The sequence below is a fragment of the Amblyomma mixtum genome, chromosome 2 (genome assembly GCF_055824585.1).
Source record: "Amblyomma mixtum isolate Tamu chromosome 2, ASM5582458v1, whole genome shotgun sequence".
In the NCBI taxonomy this organism is placed as follows: Eukaryota; Metazoa; Arthropoda; class Arachnida; order Ixodida; family Ixodidae; genus Amblyomma; species Amblyomma mixtum.
The window spans coordinates 197539553-197566009 of NC_143013.1; the positions used below are offsets into that span (position 1 = coordinate 197539553).

The window sequence follows — 26457 nt, forward strand, 5'->3', positions numbered from 1 at the left end:
GGTACGCAGACAGCGGAATATTAGAACGTGCGCTGATGGCGCCCTGAAATGACTACGCCGTCCAGTTCAAGCCGCAGGAGCTATTTTGGCATTTTACATTAGCATCACTGCCTTTTGCTTCGACGCTTGACGAAACAAAAAACAATAGTTATCACTTATTTTATCGCCGTCATTTCGGTCAACCACGAAGAGAAAGAAAGGGCATGTCGTGCTACTTTAGGGCAGGGAGTTTCGAATCGGACGCCATAAGCTCCTCAGGACGTCACAAGCGGACGTTCCGTTGGTACTGGGCTTCCTGAGCGCCACATCCGTTGCGGCTTTGCAATTTTGAATTTTGAAAATAATCAGATTTTTCACTGGTGTAGCACTTTACCGAACAACTTTTTCTCAACTTCAAAATCTGGTATAAATTCATTCTGTCGGTTCCTTCTAAGTCGCCGTTGGCACACACTACTGAATGTGATGATTAAAACGTGAAATAATAAGGGTTAGCTTTTGTCTCGACACATAGCATCGATTTTTAAATTACTGACATATCGCATTCCTAACAGTTTATTCCTTAACATACATTTTTTTTTCAATTTCCAGCATCATGTTTTAGGATTTTTGAAAGTGCTGGCTTAAATAACCGCTATAAGCGCCTACTGCCGTGTCTTTATTACGTATCATGAGGGATGATGCAGAGTATTGTGCTTGAGCTACTGAAAGAACTATGGCTGTAACAAAAAGGATCAAGCCAGAAGCAAAGAATTACAACCACGTCGTTGGGCACAAAGGCTTAGTAGTTGTCATAATAGCGGGGAAAAAAATCCCGCAAAATGAAGTCAAGTGAGATACGAATATATTTACTTTCACGAAACCAGGACGTTGTGCAGAGTGGCAAAACGTTTCTGAAGGGAAGCAGTAGGAGGAAAGGAGGGGAGATAACCTAGGTGGCGCGGCCATCAAGACGCTAACAAATTCTTGGTCGGAGTAGCACAGTAGCTTAGTCAGCTTTCTGTGAGAGCAGGTACTTGCGGTAATAGAAGTCAGAGAACAGTCCCGCGAACATTGCTGCTTCAAAGACAATGAGGTAAGCCATGCCGCGCGGGAAGCCACAGTCGTAGAAGAGGGGAATTGCACCGTGTACCATGACCATGATGAATTGGACAATCTGGAGCAGGGTCACATACTTCTTCCACCACAGCTTAGGCCTCACAGAAGGTCCGAGTGAGGATAGGCCGTAGTAGGTGTACATTACCACGTGGACGGCCGCGTTGAGGATGGGGAAACTGAATGCTTGGCCCGTAATTCCGTTGTTTACGTCATACCACACGGTTGAGAGCGCCAACGTGTGGTGCAGCAGGTGCAGAAAGCTGACGTGGTCATTCTTCTTGAGCAGCACGAAGAAAATTGTGTCCAGCAGCTCACCAATTTTGACCAGCATGTACAGCCATCCGTGGTACAGCACCGGGATCGCGTCATGCGTGGGATCGGTGCCCTGGCAGAAGACACTGTATCGCGGCATTTTGCTTGCGTCACGTAGATAGGTCAGCTGGAGCATGACGCAGAACAAATACACACTGAGATGCACCATGATGACGTCGTATGCCACCACGAGCGGGCGGATGGAGAAGGGCTTGCGCTTCTTCATGAGAGTCGGACCAAGGCGCAACGAGAAGTAAAGGTAACTGGCTATGATGGACGCAATGACCATGGGAGATCCCATCAAAGGCCAGTCTCGTACACGAGGGTCGCCACCTGATAGCAGCATAGTCGACTTGGAGGGTCGCTGTAATAAGAAAATGTTTTTCCAATACCTCTTTTCTGACCTCCGCAGTGCACAATTCCGAGGGCTAACTCAAAAAGCGCTGTACGAAGAGGCACTATAATGTTATTACAGTGCAGAGAAAGGTATAGACGTTGCTCGACGGGCGGCAAAGTAGCGTTATCCAGTCTGGCGCTGCAAGGAGTGTCATATAGAATGAAAGAAAAAGCTGCTGTTTTGTATCAGCTTTTTTAGCTGTTGTTTCAAGCAAACTCTCCAGTTATAAGCTGTTTCATTCCCTGAACGCTTTTAACAGCGCTTTTGTGTAGCTGAAACATCTACACGGTTGTTCCAGCCAGTTCCATTTCATTGTCGTCGTGCCACGGCTCTGTAACCTGCGTCGGCAAGCCTGCGGTAATGATTGACGGTTCGTTTTTTACTGTATGTCACGGACAGTATAGTAACGCAGATCGTCGTAAATATATCCAGCTGTGGTGAGGGTCATCATAGGTTGAGTATGAAATGAGGTTGAGTAATGCAATTGTCTAAACTCTTCGGCGAGCCAGAAATTAAATCTGTGAAGCGCAATCTGCGGCTTGCCTGGGAAAACATATGCCGGGCTAACGGGCCGCTGTCTGAACATTAGACTAATGGCGACTCCTACTGGTCGTGCAAGAGCAGTGTTTCTCTTTCTGCGATGAAGATTAGAATTCTGCTTGTCGTTTGGAGCAATTACTTTCGCAGCGGAGCGCTCTAGCTTGATCCGCCGACCATAGTCGGATCTCGCCGGAACTCCTAACGGCGATGTCGATACTTCCGGATGTTATGAGTTTTTGTGGCTGTTTTTAGGGGTTTCAGATATGTTGGTAGAGCACATTGGGCATCGCCGTTTTTCGCGCGCATATATCAATGTGTGGCATGGCGTCGCCTGCAATCGAGTGGGCGCTGAAATGTCTGATGACAGTTCATTGGAGTTTGAATACGAGTATTAAGAGAGCCCATGTATCCTCGTTCTGACAACGGGGGTTCGCCTACAAAAACGGCCGAGGAGCATGCTCTGGGTGTCCTGAAAGCGTGTGGCACTTGGTAATTTAAGTGCTTTGGTAGTGAACCAGCTCGCTAACAGTGCTATGGATAAAACGGGGAGGAAACAATTACTGAGCTCAGCCAACGGTCATTTTGCCGCTTTTGCAAAGCCAATATAAACCACGTTTGTTTGTGACATAACCGTATAACAAAAAAAAAAAGTTCTGCCACGCAACTCAAAGTATTCCCAGCAGGAACGCCAGTGTTTCCGCTGTTTCACAGGTGGCCTTTTCACCCGCATGCGTGTATATACGCGACCACTTGCATTGCCAAAGCTCGGTGCGTGCTGCAAAAAGTGCGCAGCAGTGCTGCTTATTTGACGTACAACCTGTTTCCTCTGCTGCACCAGCAGATGTTCACCATGGTGCCTGCACATTGCGTTATTCATCTTCAAAGTAAACAAAGCTACTACTCAGTGCCAATGCAGTCAAACATATTCGATGCTAACAAAAAGAAACTAACAGGTCATACCTCAGCGAGCTGCAGTGAGCTGCAGATAGGAAGGCAAGTTTAACACATACACAGTAGAATAGGATCTGCCTATCTGTAACTTCCTGTACCGAATATTATACACCGGTTCTTTGTACCTGTAATTGAGATACCCTTGAATATTCAGGTACCACCTAGTGAAAGAATGCGTTACGTGTGGTGATATTAAAGAGCAGAAGCAGATGGATCTCGCGTATCAAAAAAATATTATTTAACAGCAAAGAGTGCAAGATTTCAAGATAAGCAGTCAATGCACATGATAAAAATGTGCTCAAGGAGAAGCATGGTGAAACGAAGACACCAATTATATACAATGATACACAACCTATAAGTTGTTCAAAGAAGCAGGCAGTTTTCTTAAATTGCAATGCAGTGCTGCTAAAGGCAGAAAAAAGTAGAAAACAAATGGTTATCGGTAGACACAAAAATGTGTACTGTGAATGAGGAAATTAACGTATGCAGTTTGCGCAAATGAGGTGGCAACAGCAGTAATACTTCACAATTCAAACAAAATATCATTGTGTGCAAAACCGTGGCACTCTGAACAACAAACATTTCTTATTCAAGTAACTAAAATGAGTACTAGCTCCATAAATATAAAATACATGCATGTGCGCAGATTGGCAGCCACATTTCAATGGAGGTGAAATGCATTATGCCTCTGTAATTGCGATGGTGTCCCTCATAGCTTGAGTCGCTTGGGGTTCACTTCGTCGTGGGTCACCGGCACGTCACGTCACTTATCTAGGCTTCAGAAGCGTGAATTGCTGGCCAAATGGTTATTCTTGTTCCTGAAAAAAACCCTGCAAAAACCAAGACAGAGCACCAGAAGAAGGCACACGCACACTCTTACACTCTTTCAGCGGTGTTAAAGTGTGCGCGTGTGTCTTGTTCCGGTCCTGTGGCTTGGGGTTTGCTGTTTTTATTTTTTTTTGCTAGAACATGAAATATCCAAGCTGTGCGGCCTCGAATACTGGTTCACATAATGAAGCCATAGGTGAGATCTTATTGTGAGGGCTAAAGAGGAGGACCTCACCCAACAATCCGTCCCACTGCTTCATTGTGTGCGCCAGTATTCGTGGCCGCACAGCGTCAAAAAATGATGTGAACCACCGGTGGCCCACGACGAACCAAACGTGTTAAGAATAAAGCATCAATGAGAATTCTACACAACAATAAGACCATGGGTAGGTAAGCAGTTGAAGTAAGCTGCACTTAAAGGTTTTGTTTTTTAATGCACGCGTCTGGTGTGCCCGGCACCACCGGGTGCACTGATGGGTCCTACATCAACATCCGCTGCTCAGCTATCAAGATTTGTTCGACCTACATCAACAGGACCTTATGGGCAGTGCGCAACAATAACAAAAAATTTTGCATGTGCTCCATGATTCTCGAATATTTCGAAAGTCGGAACTTCCGAAAAATCTTGCAGACATCTGTGCAGAAGGGGTCAGGTTCTTGGGGACGCAGCCCACCCGCTCGGAGAATTTCTCCTGATATCCTTCCGAAAGTATAGAAACCTGAACCCGAGGGAAAGAATACAGGTATTCAACATGAAGTTTTCTGCAAAGTTGTCAAAATAAAAAAAAATCTCTTGTTGATATAAACTGTAGGTGCCGCCAGTTACATCACGTCTACTTCATTGTGGACAAGATGAACATGTTAATTGTGGCATGCTGTGTTTTGCACAACCTAACATTAACAAAGTGACACTACTGTCCCACCGATCACCGATGATGACTCATCAAATGCTGAATAGGAGATCCTCCCACTTGAAGAAAGTGGGGGCTGCGGCCTACTGACGGCGACAGAAACTCAGCTGAAGCGAGAGGCTCTAAATAAGGGGAAAAAAAACTTTTCACATGTCTCTTGGTAAAGGTTTTATGAAGTTACTCCCCGCCGCGGTGTCTCAGTGGTTACGGCGCTCGGCTACTGGCCCGAAAGACGCGGGTTCGATACTGCCCGCGGCGGCTGAATTTCGATGGAGGCGAAATTCTTGAGGCCCGTTTACTGTGCGATGTCAGTGCACGCTAAAGAACCAAAGGTGGTCGAAATTTCCGGAGCCCTTCACTACGGCGTCTCTCATAGCCTGAGTTGCTTTGGGATGTTAAACCCCAATAAACCAATCTTCCTCATTTCGTAAAGCAAATGTCTCGCGAAGGAGCTTCATTTTTTCTCTGTTCATTCACTCTCTTCTTTCTTCTTTCAGCACCCTTTTCTTCCCTCTTTCTACTTTTCTAGCTGCTTCTCTCTCTGCAGGCTTTTTGTTTTTGCCTTCTGCTCTTCTACTTCAATTTTTGAAGAAATAAATCCATGTCCCTCATCCTTGCTGTACAAGGCCTGTTTCTTCCTTTTTCAGCAGCCGAGTCTTCTTGTTGCCGAGAATTTGGGGCCTCTTGTCTGTCAGTAGCTTAAACTTGAGGGCTAAATGCGAGACCTCCTTGAAATAATGCCAGCTATTAAAACATCGGGTTCAACAACCATCCAATTTTTTCCAGCTCGTCTTCATAAATAACGTCTTGCCTTGAGTTGCGCGATTTGTTGTTGCCGGCAATAGCAGTTCTTTTTCTTTTGTCTCGTAACTTATGAAACACTTCTCACCGATTCTTACAACCCCCGCTCTTTTTGGAGTTTTGTGGCAATTTTTTCAAAGATTTCTTTTTGTTTCGCAATGTAAGCAGCATAGAGATCGAGAAGAGCTTGGACTCCCCTCCGATCCACTCGCTTTTTGAAGGGCTTAACAGTAAAAAAAAAAAAAGATTTCATAAGTTGGATTCATGAATGGGCTTGCTAGATTTCGTTCTTATGATGGTGTTCCGTTTTTATTTTCGAGTCCTGTTTTTATTTCCTTGCGTTAATACTGATGCGTGCGTATGTAAAGGAAAACCCACTAGCAATTAACAGTGGATGTTCGCGCGCTGCGTTGCCTGCCTTTTGTGTGCCGTTCCCAGTGCACACTTTTGTAAAACAGTACTGCGTGCCTCTTAGCTCTGGAACTTACACTTGACAAAAAAGGGAGTATGGTAGAATTTATATTCCTATCCGTTAGTGTAAGCGAGTTCCACTTCGTTTTCAGTTATGATCTCAACACAGCCTTAGGTGCTGAAATGCATATGCGAGGAGGCAAGGCACAAGGCGGAAGACGGGGCTTTTTGGCCATAATCCCTGTTATATTGATGGCGCGCTGGTTCTAATTTACCTTAAAAGCAAATACAACGATATTATTACTGGCACTGCCAAGTGCTTGTGCCTCTCAGAAGCTAGGTTTTCCTTAAATCGTGTTCTTACGACAGCTATAGCTGAGATCAAACTCAAAGAACGCGTGCCCTGCCGCTAGGTTTTAGCTCTCTCATACACTTTTCTTGTTGTGAACTGTTTACTCTTGTTATATTCTTTTTGTTGTTAGTTTTTGTAGCTTTTGCAGTTTCCGGTTGTTCTCTTGAGACCATCCTAGCAGCCCAGCCGGGCACGTCCCTTTTCCCTCTAATGTTGCGTTGTGCAGCAAATCTTGCTTATTACTATGTTGATTTTGTGCATTTTGTTCATCTTTTTGAACCTATATACTATATATTCCTGCGCTTCTTGGAATAAAAAACCGCCAGTTGTCAGTCAGCGCTTGCGTTGTGTCCTCCTTTTGTCCCGTCTTTCGCGCTGTTTTAAGTATGAACCTTCACCAACAGAAACAAAAGGAAATGCTGACACAGTGATTGGAGATGGAATTACATAAGGCTTGATCAACGGCGCTATAGTAGGCGCTTTGTTATCTTTCATTACCAAGAGTCACTCCTTTCTCATAGAGCTACAATATTTTCTTGACCTCTTGTTACACAGTTAAGAATAAAATCAAGTTTATTTCTCTCACTGGTAAATTTGTCCGAAGTCTGATGTTCTATCAGGGCGCATGGAATATACGGCGACATGTCCCCATTCGCTCAGTCAAATCCATTGTCACCTTTTCGCGCACCTATTGCGTGCACTCGCAAGCACCATTAGAGCATGGGGGGGTAGCGGTTTCAGTCTCAAAGGAGATGCCCTCGACTCAGCGTGGCAAGCTAAGCCAGAAACCAGCTGTCAAGTGACAATGTGGATGGTCGTTTGGTGGTCAGCTTTCGTCGGTCGCAAGCGAGAGAATGGGCCGGAGCCAAAGTTTCACGAACAAAGCAAAGTTTATTCAGCAGAGAGACGATACAAAGGAATTTACAATCACTCGTAATAAGACATACAAAGTGATCTACAATACCATGCAACGCGTGCAAAGTAACACACGACAGAGAGACTACAGTACAAGAGAAATATTGCATCTGAAGAGCACTTAACGCGGAAGAGGTAAACAAACAGAATACAATTTGTTCACGGGGCACTGCACAGTTAGACGACCGGAGGACCCGAAACCCGACGGGACGCCCCGAAGACAGGCGCGGCTGGCTCGCTGGCTGGGCGACTGGTGCTGACCAGGGAGTCAAGCGGGCGCTCTTGTCTGAAGCTTAAACGGCGGCTCGGGCTGACAGCGCTCAATTCCCTTCATATATAGGCACGCACCGCATCTCTTCATTCTTTGCGCCAAGGTAGGCGCGCACATACAGACAGTATTAACAGTACAACTTCCTTTCATTCTCCAGCCGGGCGCGCGTAACCATTGGTCAGGCGCGGAGACCGGCTTCCAGAATCTTCCAGTTCTTGCATTGCACTGCTCCCGGCGCGCGAGCGAAGAGGAGAGGGCATCGCTCATCACGCTCAAGGCTGCGCCCTCTCCGTCGGAAATGAATAGAATTTACTCAAACCTTCTCGAATAATCGACGGCGCGCCAGGATGTGATTCCTTTGGCGCCGCGCCGGCGAGCGCTGTGAACAGGGCAGCAACACATGCAAGGTTAGGCGCTCTCCGGGGCTTCTTTCTCCACTGTTCTAACGCCGCGCGCTGGCGAGATTTCTTTCGGGCTACGCCGGTCGTCTGAATATGCGCGGATATTTGTGGCATCCATCAGGAGTGGGAGATATATGCCAATGTTCCTAATGTGTACGGAAATAAAAACAATTAGATAAGGTTTGATTTTTGAAAAAAAAAAAACGGGCATGTTTGTGACGAGGCGACTACCAACCTTTCCATTGGACACTTCAGTATGGAAAGCAGAGGGCGGTATGAAGGCGGTAAGGTAAGGTGCAACACATGTCGACACGATGAGGAGTCTTTGGCTACAATGGCCCACCAATTCAACAGTCCTTTCTTGCGAGCAAGTACTTGCGGTAGTAGAAATCTGAAAACAGGCATGCGAACACTCCTGCCTCGATGACAACGAGATAGGCGATGCCTCGTGGAAACCCACACTCGTAAAAGAGAGGAATTCCAGCGTGTACCATGAGCATGATGAATTGGACAATCTGGAGCAGGGTGACATACTTCTTCCACCACAGGTTAGGCCTCACAGAGGGCCCGAGTGAGGATAGGCCGTAGTAGGTGTACATTACCACGTGGACGGCCGCGTTGAGGATGGGGAAACTGATAGCTTGGCCCGTAATTCCGTTGTTTACGTCATACCACACGGTTGAGAGCGCCACAGTGTGATGCAGCAGGTGCAGAAAGCTGACGTGGTCGTTCTTCTTGAGCAGCACGAAGAAAACTGTGTCCAGCAGCTCAGCAATCTTCAGCAGCATGTAGAGCCATCCGTGGTACAGCACTGGCATCGCGTCTAGCGTGGGATCGGTGCCCTGGCAGAAGACACTGTATCGCGGCACTTTGCTTTCGTCACGTAGGTAGGTCAGCTGGAGCATGACGCAGAAAAAGTACACGCTTAGAAGCACCATGATGACGTCGTACGCCACGACGAGCGGGCGTATGGTGAAGGGCTTGCGCTTCTTCATGAGTGTCGGTCCAAGAAGCAGAGAGAAGTAAAGGTAACTGGCTATGATGGTCACAATGGCCATGGGAGATCCCATCAAAGGCCAGTCCCGCACCCGCGAGTCGCCTCCCGAGAACAGCATAGATGGAGTGGAGGGCTACTGCAAGGCTACTGCAGGATATTGTCGCGATACAGCGCAACCGTGCAGGAAACAGAGATGAAGCCAAGAATGATTTGTAATTACACAGACGGGTCTCGCCCGATCCTTCCTTACTCACCACTCTGCTTTGTCGTCCTTGCAACTCAGCGCGGAGCTCGCGCGGGACTAGGCCCGTGGAATTTTGCTCTCGGAAGCACACCTCCGCGTACATTGTGAGTTCCACCTGTGCGGCATCCTGCAGGTCTTATTTATAATGCGCTGCAAAAGGCCTTGTTTATTGCTCTATGGGACCGTAAACAAGGTTTTCAATGGAATGCCAGCTGCTGTTCGTAGTTGTTTCCCCTCGTGAGCTTTTCCCCTATTTCTTTCGTAAACCGCTTGGGACGGTAGTTGATCAGCATTCCCGGAACACCGTGCAGAGCGCTTGTTCACAGCTGCAGCACCTACGCTGTTATTTCAGCCAACTTTCTGATAGCGGAATAATTTCTCCACCCTTGTCCCGCACATGAGTACAGTATTGTGCGCACCGAAAAAAGTAAACATAATTACAGTAATACTGATAATCACGGACATAGTAGTAGCTCAAGCTTGTAGTAAATAGATCCGTCTGTAAAGAGTGCAGGCACAAGTCGCGTGTGGAAGGGAACTTCAGACATTTCAGGCAAAGAAGAAGTCAGGACGACATAAAAAGCGGCAGAAAAACACTTGTTCTAAACAACTTTTCGAGAAGCCTGCAGCTGCACTAAGGAACTTCGAGACAACCTGCGTTACGATTCGCTCTTTTCTTGCAAGAAACATCGATAGAGTATGTCCCATTTCTAATTCACCGTAGGGGAATTTCATTGTGCGCAGCTTGCTGCTGTCACTGGAACGTCTACGTCAAAAGATCGGCTCTATTTTCCGGAGTTCTGTCGGGGAGGTTTTTATCTTTGGAATTAAAAAGTTAGAAATCACTACGCCCACACGCATTGGAGGAATGCGAAAGCAATTTCGCCTCCTCGGCACTCGTCATCCCTCTTTGACCCCTCTTTGATTCTTTTTGAATTGCCTCCGACGTCACAATTCATGAAGGCGTGCATGTTATCATTCGTGGCGGCTCACCGAGACACCGCGGGGGGCATTCTCCTCTGGCGTCATAGTGACACCACGCGACGTCATGGTAAGCGCATTGATCAATTATCGACCAATTGATTAATTATAGATGGATTGATTATCTACCAAGTGATTACTTATCGGTCAAATGATCTATCATCGGTAGAATTATTCATTACGGGTGAAATGATTAATTATCTGTGAAATTATTAATTTTCTGTCGAACGACGGACTATCGGTAAACTGATTATTTATTAACCAATTGATTAATTATTGATTTTTGAATCTCATCGGTCGATGATTTATTAACCATTTTTTGTTCAAATTCGGCGCCTTAATTGCTTTTCCGTCCACTTACTACATACCCGTCCAAACGATTCAACCCTCCATTGATTTTGCTTCTAATTAATTAACTTATTACTCCACATCAAAAGTATTTTTAATTGATTACTTTAGATTTCATTCACCATATACGTTTGAATTCATTTAGAAGTTTTATTTTTTCACTCATTTTGTACAATTCTGTGCTGTGTTTGCCGTCTGCGCTATTACAACATGTTGGTTTTAATTATTGGCTGTAATTAATTATCTAATCATCTTGGTGATAATTTTCATTTCGCGCATCATCCTCACACCGTCCTCTATCGATCACAATCATTCGTTTGATGCTACCTGTTTTGAGAACGTCACAACTGCTGCGGACACGTTTTGCTGGCACGTTTTGGTGACACGACACAGTCGACATAGAAATGCTTTCTCATTAATAACATTTATTCTGTTCGTCCTCTTCCAAAGTTCCCATGTTGTGCTTGAAAACAACTTTACGCCATGGAGGTCACGAACAACTGGTCCCAGATCTCACACGTACGCAACACCGAGTACTTGAAAAAGGTCAAGAGATCGCTTTACAGTGGCTGCTAGAACACACTGGCGTTAACTGCGGCAAAGCTTCACTAAAAGTGTTAATTGATCTACCCGCCATAGGGGAAGAATGTCCGCATTCCGCTAAGGAGAGCCGACACAGCCGACATGCCCTGCTCAAGCGCATTTCTTCCTCTTGATTTTGACATGATTAACCCACGTTTGTTACCTCACCCACTCCGCCAGCTTCCGATCTCTTGACGTTACGCCTATTGTTTTTCTTTCCAAAGCTCGCTGCGTTGTCCTTAACTTAAGCTGAACCCTCTTCATTAGCCTCGACGTTTCTGCCCCATAGGTAAGTACCTGTAAGGTGCAGCAGCTATACGCTTTTCTCGTGAGGCATACTAGTAAACTTAAATTTACGATCTGAAACAACCTGCCAAACGCGCTCCACCCTTCATATTCTTCTAGTTATTTCCCTCTCATAGCCCAATCAGCGGTCACTACCTACCCTATGTAGACGTATTCCCTTACCATTTCGAGCACCTAGCTACCAATCGTGAACTGCTGTTCCCTTGCGCATATTAATTTTAGTACGAAAACACTGTTGCGACGGGTAAACCTCGACCAAGATCTTGTAATGTCCGTGAGTTTGTGCCAAGTGAAATAAATAAATAAGATAAATCAAATAAATATCCGCGGCGTAGATTCGAACCCGCTGCGGGGCGAACGGATTAGCACTAGGCTATCACCACAGCCGAACACGCCTCGTGTTAAACTGCAGTACACTCTCATGCTGTGCATTGCTCATCGCCCTCTTCATCAACTAATACTGCTTACAAACTAATATTCATGGTTTACGAATTGGAAAAACAGCGCAATCAAAGACGAGACACAAGAGAAGGACAAAACACCAGCGCTGACTAACAACCAAATGGTTTATTGCTACAGGCAAGGCAGCATATATATGAAATGGCACGAGTAAAAACTCAAAATAAGCATGAGAGAAAGATACCGCACAACCACACAACTTGACTAAAAAAAAGGCACGTCACTGATTAAGATACGCAAGTTCCTTTGAGAGTAGATTTATGGATGGGCTGCTGATACAGGTGTTACCGAGCTTTCTGATATGGCAAGCCTCCGAAATTAGCCTTGTGGTCTCATCTTTATAACGGGCGATGATAGTGGTCCGATTGAGGTGCGCTTCGCAATCTTCACACTCAGCACAGTGCACAGCAAGGTGGTTTCTGCGAGACTTGTTCTCTATATCTTTTGCATGTTCGCGCAGTCTATCGTTGATGCATCGTCCCGTCTCACCGATGTAGAAACTGCCGCAAGAGGTCGGGATCTTGTAAACGACACCAACACGACACTGAACGAACTTCCGCTTATGCTTCTTCTGGCAGCCTTTTTTGCTTCCATCCTCATTTTGAGTTTTTACTCGTGCCATTTCATATATATGCTGCCTTGCCTGTAGCAATAAACCATTTGGTTGTTAGTCAGCGCTGGTGTTTTGTCCTTCTCTTGTGTCTCGTCTTTGATTGCGCTGTTTTTCCAATTCGTAAAACATGTACCAAGCAGCCCGTATTTGCCCTCTTCTAATATTCATGGTTTGAGCTATGTGGTGGTAGTGACAGAGAGATGTGGGCTGCATGCGTTAGCGTGGGCAACATTTTGGCATAAATACGTCACTAGGGCAATGCGCGTTGGAGTTGAAAACATCGCTGCAGAAATGCGGCACTAAGTTCAGGCCATCCGCATACATTGGGTAAATTGGCATTGACGATGGAAAAGTTGAGGACGTCCTTAACTGGCTCCCTGGGTCAGTGGACACATCAATTGCGCTTTCAGGTACTTGGCGGTGTTGTCCGCCTGTAAAAAGCTCTGCTTTCGCACAATATTTCGTTCTTAGCAACGCTAAACCGCCAGCCATTTTCTAGACCCACTGTTCTGCTCTGCCTATCAAACTCATTAATAATGCTTTGTAGTTCATCTCCTCAGTGACTTAGGAATGCAATGTCATCAGCGAATCGCAGATTACTGAGGTATCCTCAATAACTCTATACCCAACTGTTCCTAATCCAGACTTCTGAATACCTCCCGTGAACAGGCAGTGATTATCATTGGCGAGATCGTGTCTCCCTGCCTGAAACACTTCCTTATTGGAATTTTATGGCTGATTTTATGGAGGACTATGTTAACTGCGTGGTCGTTATAGATATCCTCCGCTATTTTTTGCACAAGCCTGTTCTACACACTGATTACGCAATGCCGGCATGACTGTTGAGGTTTCGACTGGGGCAAATGGTTTCTCGTAATCCACGAAGGTTATATGCACGCGTTGGCTATATTCTGCACTATAAAGAGAGCTATCTTTTTGTAGTTTATCACTTGGCTCCAGAACCCAACCTTATGAAAAGTACAACGTGACTCATCTTCCAGTCTTCCCGTAAATCAAAACTGCTAAGAGATACGTTAAATGTTGCGGCAAGATATTCGCAAGCATTTGCGTAAGTCCAGAATACTGTCAGGGCCTGAAACTGAATTGAATTCTAGCTTTTCCAGTAAGCTGAATATTCCAAAGCTCTCAATTCAAACATGAGGAATGGGTTCAAAAATACATTCTTGAGGAAACGGGCAGTTGGCTAGGTGGAGTCCTTGGAAAAAAAAATCGATTCGAAGTAATCATTAAAGATGTTTTCCTTGCAGATGTCATTATGTACTGCGTTTTATTGAAAGTAATCGTGACCATCGTCCTCTCGGTTTTACTGGACCCACTTTAAAACTCATCAGGATTTTTCTTAACCTTTCATACAAGCCTGGAAAATTATTTTTCTTGGGCGTTTTGGTTTTAGATATAATTTCATCACCCAAATTCTCTAGAAGTTTATATAGCTGCTTATCTAGACTTCGCAAGTCTCGTTTAAATTCACAGTTTCGATCTGATATTATTCGTAAAAAATTTCTTAATATCTCTTAGTACTGTTTCAGGAATGGTGTACATAATATGCTGCTGAGCAAGAAGCAGGAGCTTATGGTTGAAAAGCAACCATTAATCAGTTGCGTTGGACCTAATGCTGCGATACACAAATGATTCAATGTAGTTTTCTAATACCCGTCTCACTTGATCATAGTTGCCGCCGTATGCAATTATAAAAACAGAATATAGCAGGTAACTTGAGTAAAGAGGTCTTTAAGGAAATAAAAATGAAGTGAAATGCTGCTATCGCGCTTGCTGCTCTCTGTTCAAGAAATATTCAACTGAACTTTAACGTTTGTATGATGCGCATTTTCGTATCCCAATCTACTTACCGCTGCGAAATTCCTTCAAAATCATACTGCAACCAACTTTCAGAAATTCCAGTTTTCTTATTTTGTTAAACATTACGTTAGTTTTCTTCATAATAATTCTTCATCCCACCAGTCTGCTTTGGGGGTTCTGGCTGTCAGTCAGGCGTTGCATGTTTCGCCCTCGTGGAGGCTTGCAACCTCGTTTACATAATTTTGATATCACGGTAATATATCCCGCGGAAGTGGTCTCTTCCGTTTCATTAGGAACATCACCTTAGTGCCAAGCCAGTGTCTGTAGAGGTAGACGTGAGAGTAATATTGACGAACTGACCAACTTAAACTCTGCTTGGGAACTGAGAGTCTCTCTAAGCCATACTTCTTGTGAGCGAAACAGTTACTTGTAACATAGATTTTATAAAAACTTTGTTAACATTCATCGTGCGCCGAAAGCGCCGCGTCTCACAACCGGATTTCTTATTAGCGGAACAGAGTGCTTTAGTAGTACAGACAAAAAATGTTGGGAAATAGAGAACTGACTAACCGGCTGACAGAGTATACAGCACAGCCAAGGAAGCTCCCAGAGAGCGAGTTCAGTCCATAATAGTCTGATAGCTTCGTTGTATTGTGCGCTACTACATAATACTACATAATGTAGGCCTTTGAAACAGGACAGGTATGTTGGCTCAGAAGTTTATGAACAAGAAAATTCACTTTATTTTTATACTTTATTGCTTAAGAAGGAAAAACAGCGCAGAAACAGGGGATGAGAAGAAACACGACGGCACAGCACGCTGACTACAAACTCGTTTTTTTTTATTACGCTGGAAGCGAAATATATGCAGCTGGAAAGGCATCAGAACAACAAAACGCAAAATGTTATAGATAACCCCGATACAGAAGGTGCAATCATTTTAGGTGCTTCGCGCAAGCGTGCAGACACTTATCAAATGCGAATCTCCGACGAGAACTGGTGTCTGGTACGCGATATACTCAAAGACGTTGAAGACACCAGCATTCCGAAATTCACTGTTAACGCGAGATCGAGTGATGCATGGTTCACACATGATGTCTAAAGAATCCCGAATAGAAAGAAGAGGGCATACATGAAAGCCCCTTGACCAACTCACCCACTGACTGGGAAAGATATAGTAACCTTTCCGACCTAACTGCAGCTGCAGTTCTAGAATCTAAAGGAAAGCATTTTAGCAACACCGTCTGAAATTTGCTGGATAGCAGTCCTAAAAACTTCTGGCGCTCAATGAATCCCAAGTGGGACCAGGTAGTGTCTGTCCTCAATTCAACTTCTCGCCTATCGTAATCCGCGCAGACGGCGTGGTAAAGACGATAGATAGACTTCCACTTTCAACCAGTCCAGGCCCCGATGGCATCACCTCTAAACTTCTCAAATTAACATGTCATGAATCCTCTTTCCTTTTGGTGCTGCTATTTCACCATTAGCTTGACTCAGGATGCGTCCCAGATGTCTGAAAGATTGCTCATATCATATTCATATTTAAAACAGGAGACCATTCTGACCCTACCAACTACAGACCGATTTCTCTGACATCAACACGCTCCAGATTATTTGAGCACATCCTATTTACTTACATTATGAACCATTTAAACCCAAATAATGTGCCTCTCGAAACACAGCACAGTTTCCGGCATAAAATATCTTGCCAAACCGAGTTATTTGAATTCGTTACTGACCTTCATTCCTCACTGAACATGTCCGGTGATACAGACGCATTTTTTGTCGATTTTTCTCAAGGATTTGAACGTGTGCCTCAGAAAAGATTTCTGCTAAAAATGAAATGTCTACAGCTTGATGATAGAACCACCACATGGATCGTCGAATTCCTGACTGAACGGTTCCAATCTGATAAGATAAGCGGCTGCATCTCTAACCCTGCACGTGTGCAATTAGGCGCCCCACAAGGGACAGTTTTCAGGCCTTTGCTCTTTTTAATTTATATTGCCACCTAGCCTTGCCAGGTAGCGCATAAATGACGACGACGAAGTAGGGTTCGCGCCGTGTGGAATCTGTCGCCTTTACCGTCCCAGCTTGCGTGGCCTTTTCTGTCTCCGCACTTGGTATTAAAGTCCCCTTCGTCAACAAGTACGTTACAGTCTGGTGGAGGTGCTGGGTACCCGTGAGCTCATGCAAGAGACCCCTCAAGGCAGCCGTCGCGCCAGCCCTGTACCGCTTGACACCCCGGTACATCGCCTCAGTCGGAGGATCCATGGACTGCCTTCGGAGGTTGGACCATTAGAGAGCTGCGCCATGGCGACAGCCGCTCCTCCTCCTCTGCAAACCGCCGCTGCCGCGTCATCCCAGTACACCTTGCAGCCTCCGTGGATTCCCAAGACGTTCCGTGGGAACTTTTTCAGGATATGGAGGACTGGCTTCCTCACTTTGAACGCGTAGCTGCGTTTAACCAATGGGATGACGGAGACAAACTCCGAAACGTTTACTTAAGCCTCGAGGATGGCGCTCGCACCTGGTTTGAAAACCGAGAGGTCGTTTTAATATCGTGGCATGAGTTCCATCGTCGGGTAATGGAGGCCTACACAATCGTGCATCGCCGCGAACGAGCTGAGCGTGCACTACAATCTCGCATCCAGCTGCCGAACAAAAGTGTTCAGATGTACGTCGAGGACATGACGTGCCTCTTCAGAAGAGCTGACTCGGCCATGCCCGAAGAAAAGAAAGTCCGGCATTTGATGCGTGGCGTCAAAGAGCAGCTTTTCGCAGGCCTCGTGCGCAGCCCACCATCGACTGTTGCTGCATTCCTTACAGAGGTCAAAACGATGGAAAAAGGTGCTGCAACAACGTTCTGCGACCTACAACTGGCCCGTGAAGGCTGCTGCTGTCACCGCATCCTTCGCTACCTCCGGGTGCTATCCTGACGATCTGCGCGAACTGATTCGCTCCATCGTGCGGGAAGAGGTCCTGAAATTTTGCAGCCCTTCGCAGCCTGCGCTAAGTTCGATTTCTGCTCTTGTTCACGAGGAGGTGCAACAGGCGTTCAGGGCTCCTGCTGTAGGAACACCTCATCTACCAGGAGACTGCCACCGCCCCACCTATGCTGAAATTGCGATGTGCCCGGCTGCGATTTCGCCGCCACCGTTTCTGGTAACGCCTTCTGAGCCGCGGTCCTCAGTGCCACCAGTGCAGCATTTCGACGGTCGCCGAGCGCCCTTGCGGAAGGCCGATGTCTGGCGCACACCTGAAAACCGGCCACTCTGCTTTCACTGCGGAGAACCAGGTCATCTCTACCGTCATTGCTCTTATCGGCACTCGGTCTGCAGGGCTTTCGAGCCGATTCGCCCAGACCCCGGCTTGGCCATCGGCCCCCTGCCAGTGAAGACTTCCTAGCGAAACAGCGAATTTCAGCCCGCGCGCCGCGTCAGCCACGCTCATCGTCTCCCAGGCGCTCTTCCCCGAACCCCCACAGCTCCTCGCGAGCAGCACAGGGTCGCTCGCCCAGCCCTCGCCGGGAAAACTGAGACCAGCGACCTTCGGGGGCGAGGTCGCTGGGAGTCGCTGCGCTGAAGAGCTCCCGTCGCCGCCGCTAAGCTGTGACCGTGAACAGATGGCACCGTTATCCGACCTAGACAGCCCCGTTTCTTTGGACATACCTGTTCTTCTCGATGGCCTCTATGAATTCAAAGTGATTCCTTTCGTCTTGTGATCCGCCCCGGCTACGTTTCAAAGGATGATGGACACCGTCCTCACAGGCCTCAAGTAGCAAAGCTGTCTTGTTTAGTTGGACGACGTCGTCGTTTTTTCGGAAACGATTGATCAACATCTCCAGCACCTGCGGGCTGTCCTCGACGCTCTCCGCTCGGCTGACCTTACCCTGAAGTCCCAGAAGTGTCATTTCGGTCACGAAGAGCTCAGATTTCTGGGTCACGTTCTGAGCGCTGAGGGAGTGCGGCCGGACCCCGAAAAGACTGCCGCCGTCGCGCGTTTTTCCCGTTCCAACTGACAAGAAAGCTGTCCAGCGCTTCCTGGGTCTCTGTGCGTATTATCGGTGCTTTATTGCAGACTTTTCTACAATTGCCGAGCTATTGACGCGCCTCACCAGGAATACCACCTCCTTTGTCTGGACCACTGAGCAACAGACCGCTTTCTCTACGCTCCGCCAGCGCCTTCAAACACCTCCCATTCTTGCGCAATTCGACGAAGATGCCGATACCGAGGTCGACACCGACGCCAGTAACATCGGTCTTGGCGCTGTCCTTGTTCAACACCAAGAGTGCCTTGAGTGGGTTATCGCCTATGCTAGCCGTACTCTCTCCCGCGCCGAGAGCAATTACTCCACATCTGAAAAAGAATGTCTTGCGGTCGTGTGGGCCACCATGAAGTTTCGCCCTTATCTATACGGCCGCCTATTCAAGCTCGTAACCGATCACCACTGCCTATGCTGGCTGGCAAATTTGCGAGACTCATCTGGACGCCTGGCACGCAGGAGCTTACGGCTCCAGGATTCTGAGATTACTATTGTCTACAAGTCCGGCCGCAGACACGAAGACGCCGACACACTGTCGCGTGCACCAGTTGATCCTGGCGACGCAGCGCCCGATGACGACAGCGTCTTCCTTGGTACTCTCACCGCCTACGACCTACTGACTCGGCAGAGGGCGGACTCGGACCTTCGCCCTCTCATTGACGCCCTTGAAGGTAGCGATACGGCTATACCTTGCCACTTCTCTTGACGTCTTGGATCCTTCTGTTTGCGGCAAGGTATCTTGTACAAGAAGAACTCGAGAGGCAACGATAGACCTTACCTTCTCGTCATTCCACCCGATCTCCGAGCTGACGTTCTTTTCGCCTGCCACGATGAGCCCACGCCTGGCTATTTGGGCTTTTCACGTACGCTCACCAGAGTGCGGAACATGTACTACTGGCCTGGACTTTCTGCTGATGTCAAACACTACGTTAAAAGCTGCCGAGAATGCCAGCACCGGAAAACGCCACCACTTAAGCCGGCGGGTTTTCTCAAGCCCGTTACAGCCCCTCGCGCTCCGTTCGACCAGATCGGCATGGACCTCCTCGGCCTTTTCACTTTGTCGCAGGGCGGCAATAAGTGGATCATAGTTGCTACCGACTATTTGACTCGCTACGCCGAGACCAAGGCGATCCCTCGTGGCACAGCTTCAGAAGTCGCAGAGTTTTTCATGCACAACATCGTCCTGCGACATGGCGCCAGACAGAGGGATGGCGTTTACAGCGCAGCTAATCGACTACATCTTTCGGCTGAGCTGCACAACGCACCGCAAGACCACGGCCTACCATCCGCAGAGCAATGGCTTGACCGAACGATTGAACAGGACCCTTGCGGACATGTTGTCCATGTACGTAGAAGTCCAACACAAAACTTGGGATGAGGTCCTGCCGCATGTCACCGTCGCCTACAACACCGCCCTGCAGGAAACTACGCGCTTTACACCGTTCCGCCTTGTGTACGGACGTGAAGTCCAGAGCATGCTTGATGCCGTGCTCCCGTGCCCAGAGGATGACCTAGTCGACCCAGACGCTCAACAATTTACCCAACGTGCTGAAGAAGCCCGTCAGCTGGTCCGCGTGCACATCGGGCAACAGCAGAGCACCGATGCGCGCCGTTACAACCTTCGCCACCGACAGGTTGACTACAAACCCGGTGGCCAAGTCTAGGTATGGACTCCTGTCCGTCGCCAAGGCTTGTGCGAGAAACTGCTCTGCCGCTATTTTGGCCCTTACAGAGTGGTATGGCGTGTGAGTGACGTTAACTATGAAGTAGTTCCGGACGGTGTTGCGCCTCCCCGACGCCGACAGCCCAGCTCTGACATTGTGCGCGTTGTGCGGCTTAAGCCGTACTATACCCGGGAACGCAAACATGTTGATGTCTTGGAACGCTTCAGTTGCGGAACTTTGCTCGTTTTTTGTTTATTTTTTGTTATGTCGACAGCGCTCTTCTTTTTCACAAGGGGGGAATAATGCCACCTAGCATTGCCAGGTGGCGCATAGCTGACGACGACGAAGTAGGGCTCGCGCCGTGTGGAATCTGTCGCCTTTGCTGCCCCAGCTTGCGTGGCCTTGTGTCTTCGCACTTGGTATTAAAGCCCCCTTCGTCAGCAAGTAGTACGTTACAATATATATGACATAGCAGACAACATCGTCTCATCAATTCATCTTTTCTCAGACGTCTGCGTGCTAACACCAACGATGCTTACGAGCTTCAATCTGATTTAAACAAACTAACTGAATGGTGCGTTAATGATGAATGGAAATTAATGCAGAAAAACTAAACGCATCTTATTCTCTCCTGCTCCTGGACCGTTATGTGCCATTTGCACAGTAAACAATAGAAGTGTTGAATCTGTCTCTTGCATACAATATCTAGTTCATTTGCATTCTAAACTTTCATGGAATAATCACATAGATCACATTACCAGTGAGGCATTCAGGAAACTTGGCATGCTAAGACGGCGTTTACACCTTGCAAATTCTACCACAAGATATCAAGCTTACACTTCATTGATCAAGCCATCCTTAAAATATGCTTTATTTCATGGCATCCTCATCAGGACTTCCTTTCGAGTCTTCTCGAATCTGTTCAGAACAAAACAAGCAATGTTGATTTCATCATCATGGTCACGATTTCAAAGAGTATTGTTACTTCTCTTGCGAGCTGGAGGAAATTTGCCCATTATCATTTTTTGATACCTTATATTATGGTTTGGTTTGGTTTATGGGGTTTAACGTCCCAAAGCGACTAAGGCTATGAGAGACGCCGTAGTGGAGGGCTCCGGAAATTTCGACCACCTTATGATATCGGAATTCACCCGCTCCCATCTTCTTCCTGCTCCTCACGCTGCATCTCGCATAGGCCACACAAACGGTCTGCCCAATGTTCACGCGTACAAGAAGTACCAAAATGCACCGCTAAATTTATCAGTAAACGAATGTAATGAGTTGCAGCCTAATATCGCCGCGTTAACCGATTTATCATCATTCCCATCAGCATTTCTCGCTTTTTTAGGTGCTTTGTAATGTGATTGGGCTCTTTTGTTGTGTAATGAGTTTATTTTCTCTCTCATGATTTTTTTTGGTGCCGTCTGTGTGCCTTTGTCACGATGACTGCGCAATATTTTCGCTTTTGTTCTTTAGTTTTTGAGTTACTTTGTTACTTTCTTAAGTTCTGAGCATTCATGACCAGTATAATTTCAGTGTCTTGGGTAAAACTGTCATGCACTGTGCACTTGTTTTTAAAATTTCCTGACATCATTGTTTCCTTTTTCTTTCTTCTTGTCACAGTTCTGTTTGGTTTATTGGGGTTTAACGTCCCAAAGCGACTCAGGCTGTGACGGATGCCGTAGTGAAGTGCTCCGGAAATTTCGACCACCTGGGGTTCTTTAACGTGCACTGACATTGCACAGTACACTGTCAGAGTTCCGTTATCGTATTCTAGTTTTGTTTGTTTGCCTATTTACCCTAATTTTATTCCAGCACCCTTGCCATGGCTTGTTGACGCCGCTGTAATGTCTCCGGTGAATAATTAGCGCTCAGAGGACTTCCATTGATTTTTTTGGTTTAGTATTTCTTAAGGACAAGAGTGCTGTCCAGGCAATCTGAAGAGTTTTTTTTAAGGACAATTTTTGGAATGCACGCCTATATTGTTGCCTGAGCCTGTTCTAGTGCGAAAACGCTTGTAGACTACTCTAGGGATTTCGACGGTGTCTCAAGCGAAGAAAATCAAGTTACTGCCAAACTCAGTAAAGGAATGGGTGTGCATCGGAATGAAACAGGGAAACCTAAATTTTTTAGACGAACCTGCAGGGCAAGGAATGCAGTACATAGTGCGGCACATGAGGCATGTTTCAATAATGGTTAGGACACTCGAAAATTGCTCCTGGGAGGATATTGGCCGAAATTTACTGCCGGGGAATCTGGGTGTGCTCGGGTGGAAGAAAGACTTGACCAAGTCTGAAAATGGAACTAGTCCACATCCAAAAATGTGGTCGGCCCATCCACAAAACCTGTGTTTCCCACAACCAAACATTTGCAAACGGACTTGACCCATGTCTGGAAAAGACCTCGGACACCCCCAGAATAGGTTTGGCCCACCCCAGAAATTTAGAAATGTAAAACCGCCAGTATTTTTTAGCAACCTGGCGTCCTGGCTTTATCTATGTGTTCAGACAGCGGCCCGTTCGCCCGACATACGTCCTCCGATCCACAGATTGTGCTCCGCAGATTCATTTTCTAGTTAACGGGAGAGCATAAATAATTCCATTCGCAAGGCTCATTTCATATCCAACCTGTGATGACCCTTAGAACAGTTTGATTAAATTAGGCCAACTTGTGATATTACGCTGTCCGTGACATACAGTAAAAAAAAACAAAGCCTCAATTACAGCGCGTTTCACGACGCAGGGTACTGTAGCAACTCCTGCGTAAATTGTGCAACTACTCGCAAGCGCTGTTCACAGTGTTCAGGTAATGAAATAGATCTATTACCCAGAGCGCTTGCTAGAAAGAACAGCTACAAAAGCTGATACACCACTTTTTTTCTTCCATTCTACATGGCACGCCTTGCAGCGCTAGACTTGATAGTACTACTTTGCCGCCCCACGAACAGCGTCGGTACTCTTCTCTGCTCTGTAATAATGTTATATAATCTCTTTGTGCAGCGCCTTCTGAGTTAGACGGATAGATTTCGCACTGAGAAGGTGCGCAAAGAGGCATTGGAAGAACGTTCTTGTGTTACGGCAGCCCTCCATGTCTACTATGCTGCTCTCATGTGGTGACCCTCGGGTACGGGACTGGCCTTTGATGGGATCTCCCTCATTCATCGTCTGCATCATAGCCAGTTACCTTTACTTCTCGTTGCGACTTGGCCCGGCGCTCATGAAGAAGCGCAAGCCCTTCTCCATACGTCCGCTTGTAGCGGCGTACGACGCCATCATGGTGCTTCTGAGTGTGTATTTCTTCTGCGTCATTCTCCAGCTGACCTATCTACGTGACGCAAGCAAAATGCCGCGATACAGTCTCTTCTGCCAGGGCACCGATCCCACGCAAGACGCGATCCCGGTGCTGTACCACGGATGGCTCTACATGCTGCTGAAGATTGCTGAGCTGCTGGACACAGTTTTCTTCGTGCTGCTCAAGAAGAACGACCACGTCAGCTTTCTGCACCTGCTGCACCACACGTTGGCGCTCTCAACCGTGTGGATGACAGTAAACAGCGGCGTCACGGGGCATGTAGCCATGTTCCCCATCCTCAACGCGGTCGTCCACGTGGCCATGTACAGCTACTACGGCCTCTCCTCACTCGGACCTTCTGTGAGGCCTAAGCTGTGGTGGAAGAAGTATGTCACCCTGCTCCAGATTGTCCAATTCATCATGATCATGGTACACAGTGCAATTCCGCTCTTCTACGAGTGTGGCTTCCCGCGCGGCATGGCCTCCCTCATTGTCTTTGAATCAGGAATGTTCGCCGGACTGTTCTCTGACTTCTATTACCGCAAGTACCTGCTCGCAAAGAAAGCTGACTGAGCTACTGTGCTACTCCGACCAGGAATTAGTTCGCGTCTTGAGGGCCGCGCCACCTAGGTTATCTCGCCTCATATCCTCCTGCTGCTTCCCTTCAGAAACACTTTGCCACTCGGCAGAACGTCTTGGTTTCGTGGAATAAAATACATTCGTATCTCACTTGACTTCATTTTGCGGGATTTTTTTTGCGTGGTATTAGGACAACTACTAAGGCTTTTGTGCTCAACGACGGGGTTGCAATTCTTTGCATGTGGCTTGATCCTTTTTGTCACAACCGTTCATTCAATAGCTCAAGCACCATACTGCACATTATTCCCCAGGATACGTAATAAAGACACGGCAGTAGTTGCTTATACCGGGTATTAAGCGAGCACTTTCAAAAATACTAGAACATGCTGCTCGAAATTGAAAGAAATGTATTTTAAGGAATAAACTGTTAGGAATGCGATATGTCAGTAATTTAAGAATCGGTGCAATGTGCCGCGGCGAAAAGTAACACTTATTATTTCATGTTTATTATTTCATACCCAGTGGTTTGTGCCAACGACGAGCTAGCTGGAACAAACAATGAATTTATAACAGATTTTGAAGTTGAGAAAGAGTTGTTCGGTAAAGTGGTACACCATCGATAAATCTGGTGGTTGTTAAAATTCAAAATTGCGAAACCGCAACAAATGGGGCGCTCAGAAAGCGCAGTACCAACGGAACGTCTGCGTGTGACGTCCTGAGGTGGTTATGGCGTCTGATTCGAGACTCCTTGTCCTATATTAGCACGATATTCCCTTTCTTTTGCCTCGCGGGTGCCCAAATTGACGGCGATAAAATTTGTGATGACTATTGTTTTTTGTTTCACCAAGCGACGAAGCAATACGGAACGATGAGAATATAAAATGCCAAAATGGCTCCTGTGGTTTAAATTGAACGCCGCAGGCACTTCAGCCCGTAACCTGCGCACTTGTATAATCAGCTGTCTGCATGCCTAGAGAACGCTTTCACTCTTCAGCTTGTTCATGAAACGTTTTCTTACACGCAGCCCGAGGCCTGTGCCCTTGCCCTCATGGCAGGAGACTTGAATTCCCCCCCCCCCCCCCCCCCAACCCTGCCAAGGGCTAAGCGTCTAGAACACCCGAGGAATGTAGGTTGGTAGACTTTAAGGACAATGAAGCCTTCACTACGCTAGCGTAATCCCCACACCCCACACAACAGTGTCACTCGGGACATCTGCCCTGATTTCAATTTTGTGAAACACTGCCATAATCCTACTTCGAACAACCTCGATAAAACACACGGCAGTGACCACTGCATTATCTCCACTATAAAAGGATGCAACAAGAGCAGCCAGCCGTTGGGCACTGCCTATATTGTTCGCTCTGACAAATGGCGCATGGCTGCTACTGCTACTCATACACAAGATATATTGGATATTTATGAATGTTTATCTAATAAACTATCACTGGTCTGGCATTACGTCACCACCCTCCACACGCCCAACGAGACCCCAACTGCTGAACCTCACCTACTGTACCTATTTTAGGCGCACCCTACCCTCAGGAAGCGTTCAAAAAAGCACAAACTCAATCGCCCGCTTAAACAACAAATTATGGGCCGCAGCAGGGGCAGATTATCCGAATATACTCTCATATCAGGACTGGTGTTTCCTATACGACATTCTCCGAAGCCAACGAGGCGTCTCAAACCCGCAAGATTCCGCATGTCTTTGGTGACACCGCTACCTGAACGGCAGAGAAAAAAGGCCCAGGCTTAGCTTGGTTAAGCCAAGAATGCGTTGCATATTGCGCGGTAATTTTTGCGCGAGGTATTGCTTGGCGGCACTCGATTTTCTCAGCAGCTTTTCCTCCGTGACGTATGGATGGATGGATAGGAGCGCCCCCTTTGAAACGGGGCGGTGGCAACCGCCACCATGCTCAGCCGTTCTTTTCTTTCCTTTTTTTCCTTTTTTGTTCTCTTTTCTTTCTTTTTTTAAACGTGGTTCGGTGACGCCACGTCACCACGTGACGTGACGTCACCAAACAATGTGACGTCACATCACGTGGTTTGGTGGCTGCCCGGCCGCGCCCAAGGGCTGAACTGAGTGATTGCAGTATGCTACGCATAAAAAGCAGCACTAACCCGTTTCATTCATGGGTTCATAGGCACCAAAGCGGATCTCTTCGCCACCCTTATTACAAACTTTCTTCGGACCGACCCTCCTACCTCTCACCCGGACTCCACAGGTACACGAAGCGCCGCCATGGATGCTGATGTCACAGTTTCTGAACTAAGGTAGCACTGGACGATATATGCTGAAAGCTGCGGCTCCCGGGCCGGATCGTATCACGGGCAAACTGCTC

The 26457-nt window shown here is 47.0% G+C and overlaps 3 pseudogenes; 1 reads left to right on the plus strand and 2 right to left on the minus strand.

Annotated features, from left to right (window-relative positions):
- Positions 1–985: 985 nt before the first annotated feature.
- On the minus strand, positions 986–3209 carry LOC149362138 (very long chain fatty acid elongase 4 pseudogene; annotated as a pseudogene).
- Positions 3210–8532: 5323 nt separating this feature from the next.
- On the minus strand, positions 8533–9300 carry LOC149362139 (very long chain fatty acid elongase 1 pseudogene; annotated as a pseudogene).
- A 14032-nt stretch (positions 9301–23332) lies between these two features.
- LOC149362140 (very long chain fatty acid elongase 7 pseudogene) lies at positions 23333–24109 on the plus strand (annotated as a pseudogene).
- Positions 24110–26457: the final 2348 nt, after the last annotated feature.